Source organism: Sapajus apella, unplaced genomic scaffold (genome assembly GCF_009761245.1).
Source record: "Sapajus apella isolate SASKATOON/1434 unplaced genomic scaffold, GSC_monkey_1.0 scaffold41, whole genome shotgun sequence".
NCBI classification, from domain to species: Eukaryota; Metazoa; Chordata; class Mammalia; order Primates; family Cebidae; genus Sapajus; species Sapajus apella.
The window spans coordinates 841,220-847,283 of record NW_022436981.1 but is presented as its reverse complement, the minus strand read 5'-3'; the positions used below and the strand labels follow the sequence as shown (position 1 = coordinate 847,283).

General features: G+C 49.6%; 1 pseudogene; it reads right to left on the bottom strand.

The window, feature by feature from the left end:
* Positions 1-2,218: 2,218 nt before the first annotated feature.
* On the bottom strand, positions 2,219-4,002 carry LOC116565698 (annotated as a pseudogene).
* Between the last annotated feature and the right edge of the window lie 2,062 nt (positions 4,003-6,064).

Below are 6,064 nucleotides of genomic sequence, written 5' to 3'. Positions count from 1 at the left end.
AGGAGCTATTTACAAAGCTGTGGGCAGAGTATAGGAAAGCAATTAGAAATGGTACAATATTTTTAGGGCTGAAGGGACAAAACTGTTACCTGAATGCAGAGAGCGAAAGTTACCAAGCCACCTGATAGGAGCTTCAGTCCTCAGTGGAGGGATTCAGCCAATCCATGGTGACCTGTGAGGGAGAGAGCCATTGGGAATTTAAAAATGTCATTCTCTTTTATTGGCGCCTCCCACTGCCCAACTGGAAATTTCAGTGTAATGAAGTCTGCTGCTGTGCGGTTCATATGATTCAGCTCCCAGGATGTAAGACAGGGTGGAGAAAAATGAAGAATGGATCTGGAGGAGGAAATAGAAGATATTCAGTGCAGGCTGGCACTGTGTCTCATGCCTGTAATCCCAGCGCTTTGGGAGGCTAAGGCGTGTGGATCACCTAAAGTTGGGAGTTGGAGAGCAGCCTGGCCAACATGGTGAAACCCCATTTCTACTATAAAAATACAAAAATTAGGCCTGGTAGTGGGTGCTTGTAATCCCAGCTACTCTGGAGACTGAGGCAGGAGAATGGCTTGAACCTGGGAGGTGGAGGTTTCGGTGAGTCAAGATTGCACCACTGCACTCCAGCCTGAGTGCCAGAGAGAAACTCTCTCAAAAAAAAAAACACAAACAAAAACCAAAAAAACCCCAATATTCAGAACAAATAGCTTTTGCTGTATTTCTTGGCCTTTTCTCAAGCATTGCCCACACAGATTGGGTCCATGTGCCAAAATTTCATACAAGACAAATGTCACTTCCTCTGGGAAATCTTCTGGGATTTTCCTCAGTCTCTTTGAAAATGAGGCATGGGCAGGGGTTGATAGTTGATGCCTGTAATCTCAGCATTTTGGGAAGCCTTGGCAAGAAGATCGCTTGAGACCGGGAGTTCAAGACCAGCCTGAGCAACATAGCAAGACTCTGTATCTACAAAAAATATGAAAATGAGCTAGATATGGTGGCACAAAGCTGTGGTCCCAGCTATTCAGACTACAGTGAACTGTGATTGTGCCACTGCACTCCAGCCTGGGCCACAGAGTGAGACCTTGTCTCAAAAAAATAAAAGGAGGCCAGGCGCAGTGGCTCATGCCCGTAATCTCAACACAGGAATCTCCTTTGGGAGGCCCGGGTGGGCAGATCACTTGAGGTCAGGAGTTTGAGACCAGCCTGGCCATGGTGAAACCCCGTCTCTACTAAAAATACAAAAATTAGCTTGGTGTGGTGGTGCACGCCTGTAATCCCAGCTATTTGGGAGGCTGAGGCCTGAGAATTGCTTGAATCCAGGAGGCAGAGGTTGTAGTCAGCCTAGATCACGCCACTGCACTCCAGCCTGGGTGACAAAGCAAGACTATGTCAAAAAAAAAAAAAAAAAAAAAAAAAGACCCAAATGAAAAGTTTAAAGAGAGACTGAAGAATGGCTATGAGAAAGAACAGGGGAAACTTCTATTCTTTATGAAAATGGCCAATATGAAAATACTAAAGACTTACATAAAAGTTAGCTGTAATCTTTGAGGACGGGAAATGAAGAAGGGAGGAGTAACTGCCTTTTTCCCAGCTTTGGTTATTGAAATTCTCCAGGGATGCCATTCATGCACATCGCATCAGAGATGGTAGTTTCCAAGAAAGATAATTAGGATGTTGAGTGACTTTTAAGGTCATTGAGCAGAGGGCTGCTTATGGACATTACTAAGAACGTTCCATAGAAGTTGCAGTTTAAAGGCCCGGGCGCGGTGGCTCAAGCCTGTAATCCCAGCACTTTGGGAGGCCTAGGTGGGTGGATTACAAGGTCAAGAGATCGAGACCATCCTGGTCAACATGGTGAAACCCCGTCTCTACTAAAACTACAAAAAAAAATTAGCTGGGCATGGTGGCACGTGCCTGTAATCCCAGCTACTCAGGAGGCTGAGGCAGGAGAATTGCCTGAACCCAGGAGGCAGAGGTTGCGGTGAGCCGAGATCGCGCCATTGCACTCCAGCCTGGGTAACAAGAGCGAAACTCCGTCTCAAAAAAAAAAAAAAAAAAAAAAAAAGAAATTGCAGTTTAATAAACCTTAGCAAATCCAGCTGATGCACAAATTTCCTCCAAAGCACTGACAGTTTAGCTTTTTTGTTGTTTATTAAGACAGGCTTTCACTCTGTTGCCTAGGCAGTCTCAGGTGTCCAAGTTCCGGCAGCAGGTGGCAGGTTTTTTGTTTTGTTTTGTATTGCATAATAACAACATTATTTTCTTCTAGTGATTGCAGTTTATAAAAATTTGTGCCCACGGCTGAGCAGCTGTGGCGGCTCAGGGACTTTGGCCAGCCTCAGCCACAGCCGGGAGCTGTGTGAGGACTGGCAGCCTCATTACCTCCTTTATACTTCTGCAGGGCCTTCTGCGTGGACTGCAGCACTGACTCGTGGAACTGATGTGCAAACTCTTCCGCCACAAAGGGCTCCCATGGCTTGCTCTTCCCATTGGTGCTGTGGGACAGTAGCACAGGAATGTCTTTGGGTGCAGCGCCCCAAATGTAGTGAAGCATGCTCAGGCTCCTCTTGCCTCCAGGGGTCTCGCTCAGCCTGGCCTTCTCCCCGCTGGCAGGAGCTAGCTCCTGGACTCTTGACAGCTCTTGGGGCCGCACCTGTTCCAGCTTCCCAGGCTCCGCGGCCTTTGGGATGCCAGACAAGGAAGCAGCAACACCAACCGGCTTCTCCATGTCCAGAGAGGCTTGCTGTGTGGCTGGTTCACTCAGGGAGACAGCAGGACTGTCCTTCAGAGAATTTGTCAAGGAGTCGGCCACTGCTGCTGACAGTGCCTTCTGCTTTTTCAACAAGTCTCTCTTTGTCTTTCCTTTTCTCGGTGCAAATGTGGGTTAGGTTGAAGATGGTCAGGAACTTCTTCTCTTCGAAGTTGGGACTGTTGTCCATCTCGTCAGGGCTCTAGCGGGTGGACAGCGCCAGTCTTGGCAAAGGCGCCTGTGGCTTGCTCTGAATTGTGGGGGGCGACGGGCCACCCTGTGTCAACATCTGCCGCCCGCCGCCTCCTCCGCTGCTGGGCCACCAATTCCTCCTTCTGCTGTCGGGTGGCCAAGCCAAAAAGTTGCAAAAACTCTACCTTCTCGGAGGACGTGTCCAGTTTGAGGAGCGGCTGCTCGGCCACGCAGCGGAGGGTCCTGACCTCCTCCTCATCACTCCCGTCCTAAGAGTCCTCGAGGTCGTAGCAACGCCCTTTCTCCTGGGCCTCCAGACGCCTGCGCTCCTCCAGGTCCAGCTTGCTGACCAGCCTCCGGCGCTGCTGCAGGAACTCATCGTAGATGTAGGCAGGGTTGGGGCCCCGTGGCGCTGGGGCTGGTAGGGCAAGCCAGGCTTCAGGGGTCCGCTGAGCTCCCCGAAGGTGGCCGCCTGTGGGAGGGAGGCCCGCTGCTGGCCCAGGATAGTCTGGGTGGACTTCTCGAGCTAGCGAGGAAGGGCCCAGGCCCGGGCGGGAAGGTCTGCTGCTCCAGGCTCCCTGCCTCTCATGGTGGCGGCGGAGGTGGTTGGTACTTGTCCAGGGGTGCAGGCTCAGGCTTCTGTGGCCCCTCTTCCGCTTTCTCTGGGCAGAAGACCTGCTCCACCTTCATTGGCACGACTGCCTGAAGGCTGGGCTTGAATGCAGCCAGGTAGCTTTGCAGAGGGTGGCTCTCAGGCTGCCATGTCTCCAAGGTGTTGTCCATCAGGGACACGGGGTTCCAGAGGGCTGTAGGGGCAGCATGGAGCTGGGGCTTGGGCAAAATCAGAGGTGGTGGCCCCCCAAAGTGCTGCGGAAGGTCACGGCCACCTGGCTCGTGACGGTTTGGTCCTGGCCTGGTGGTACTCTCGGGCCTGTGCTTGCCTCTGCAGGTACTGAGGGCCGGCCCAGGTCCAGGTGCTGCTGCAGCACCTGCTGCCGGAACTTGGACACCTGAGACTGCCGGATTGCAGTGGTGCAATCACAGCTCACTGCAGCCTTGACTTCCCAGGCTCAAGCAATTATCCTACCTTAGCCTCCTGAGTAGCCTCCACACTTGGCTAATTATTTTTACTTTTTTTGTTTGTTTGTTTTTGAGAGATGGGGTGTCACCATGTTGCCCAGACTGGCCTTGAACTCCTAGGCTCGAGGGATCCTCCCGCCTCGGCCTCCCAGTGTTGAGATTACAAGTGAGAACAAGCCAGTTTTTTGACTGGGTACACATTTAATTTATTTTGTTATTTATTTGTATTTTATTTTAAATTTCTCTTTGTGTGTGTGTGTGTGTGTGTGTGTGTGTGTGTGTGTGTGTGTGACTGAGTTTCTTTCTGTTGTCCAGGCTGGAGTGCAGTGGCGAAACCTCAGCGCACTGCAACCTCCACCTCCTGGTTTCAAGCAATTCTCTTGCCTCGGTCTCTGGAGTAGCTGGGACTACAGGTGTGCACCAGCATGCCCAGCTAATTTTTATATTTTTAGTAGAGATGGGGTTTCACCATGTTGTCCAGGCTGGTCTTGAACTCCAACCTCAGGTGATCTACCCACCTTTGCCTGCCAAAGTGCTGGGATTACAAGCATGAGCCACTCTGCCTGGCTGAAGTTTCTCTTAATCTTCAATTTTGGTATGGTTCTGGCATGAAGTGTGTTTCCTGCCATGGAAACCCAAACTATAATATTGCATCTCCGGAAAATATGGGCTAGACTTGACTTGGGTTCAATTGTGACTGATGCTAAAGAACCAGTTACATTCTTCAGTCCAATAACAGCTATAAGACTGTGATATTGGGGCCGGGCAAGGTGGCTCATGCCTGTAATCCCGACACTTTGGGAAGCTGAGCTGGGCAGATCACTGAAGGTCAGGAGTTCAAGACCAGCCTGGCAAACATGGCAAAACGCTGTCTCTACTAAAAATGCAAAAATTAGCCAGGCATTGTGGTGCATGCCTGTAATCCCAGCTACTTGGGAGGCTGAGGCAGAAGAATCATGTGAACCCAGCAGGTGGATGTTGCAGTGAGCTGAGATCGCACCACTGCACTCCAGCATGGGTTACAGAGCAAGACTCTCTCTCAAAAAAAAAAAAAAAAAAAAAAAAAAAAAAGACTACACTATGTCCCTAGGGGCCTTAATAAAAAGTGCTGGATGGGGCAGTGGCTCAACCCTGTAGTGCTGGTACTTTGGGAGACTGAGGTAGGAGGATCACTTGATCCCAGGAGTTAGAGACCAGCCTGGGCAAAATGAGACCCTGTTTCTAACACAAAATTTAAAAATTAGCCAGGTGTGGTGGCACATATCTGTGGTCCCAGCTATTCAGGGGGCTGAAGTAGGAGGATTTTTAAATTTTTAATTTTTTTTTTTTTTTGAGATGGAGTCTTGCTCTGTTGCCCAGGCTGGAGTGCAGTGGCGCAATCTCAGCTCACTGCAACCTCCACCTCCTGGGTTCAAGTGATTCTCCTGCCTTAGCTTCCAGAGCAGCTGGGACTACAGGTGTGCATCACCACACCCAGCTAATTTTTGTATTTTTTTTAGAGACAGGTTTCATCATATTGGGCAGGCTGGTCTCAAACTCCTGACCTCGTGATTCAGCATCCTTGGCCTCCCAAAGTGCTGGGATTATAGGCGTGAGCCACTGCCCCCGGCCAATTTTTAATTTTTGCAGATAAATAGTAGGTGAATAAATGTATGGATTACATGAGATATTTTGATAAAAGCATGCAATGAGTAATAATCACATCAGAGTAAATGGGGTGTCCTTCCCCTCAAGCATTTATCTTTCGTTAAAAACAATCCAATTATACTTTTAGTTATTTAAAAATGTACAATTAAATTTTTTTTTTTTTTTTTTTAGACAGAGTTTCACTCTTGTTACCCGGGCTGGAGTGCAATGGCGCGATCTCGGCTCACCGCAACCTCCGCCTCCTGGGTTCAGGCAATTATCCTGCCTCAGCCTCCTGAGTAGCTGGGATTACAGGCACGTGCCACCATGCCCAGCTGATTTTTAGTATTTTTAGTAGAGACAGGGTTTCACCATGTTGACCAGGATGGTCTCGATCTCTTGACCTCGTGATCCACCCGCCTCGAC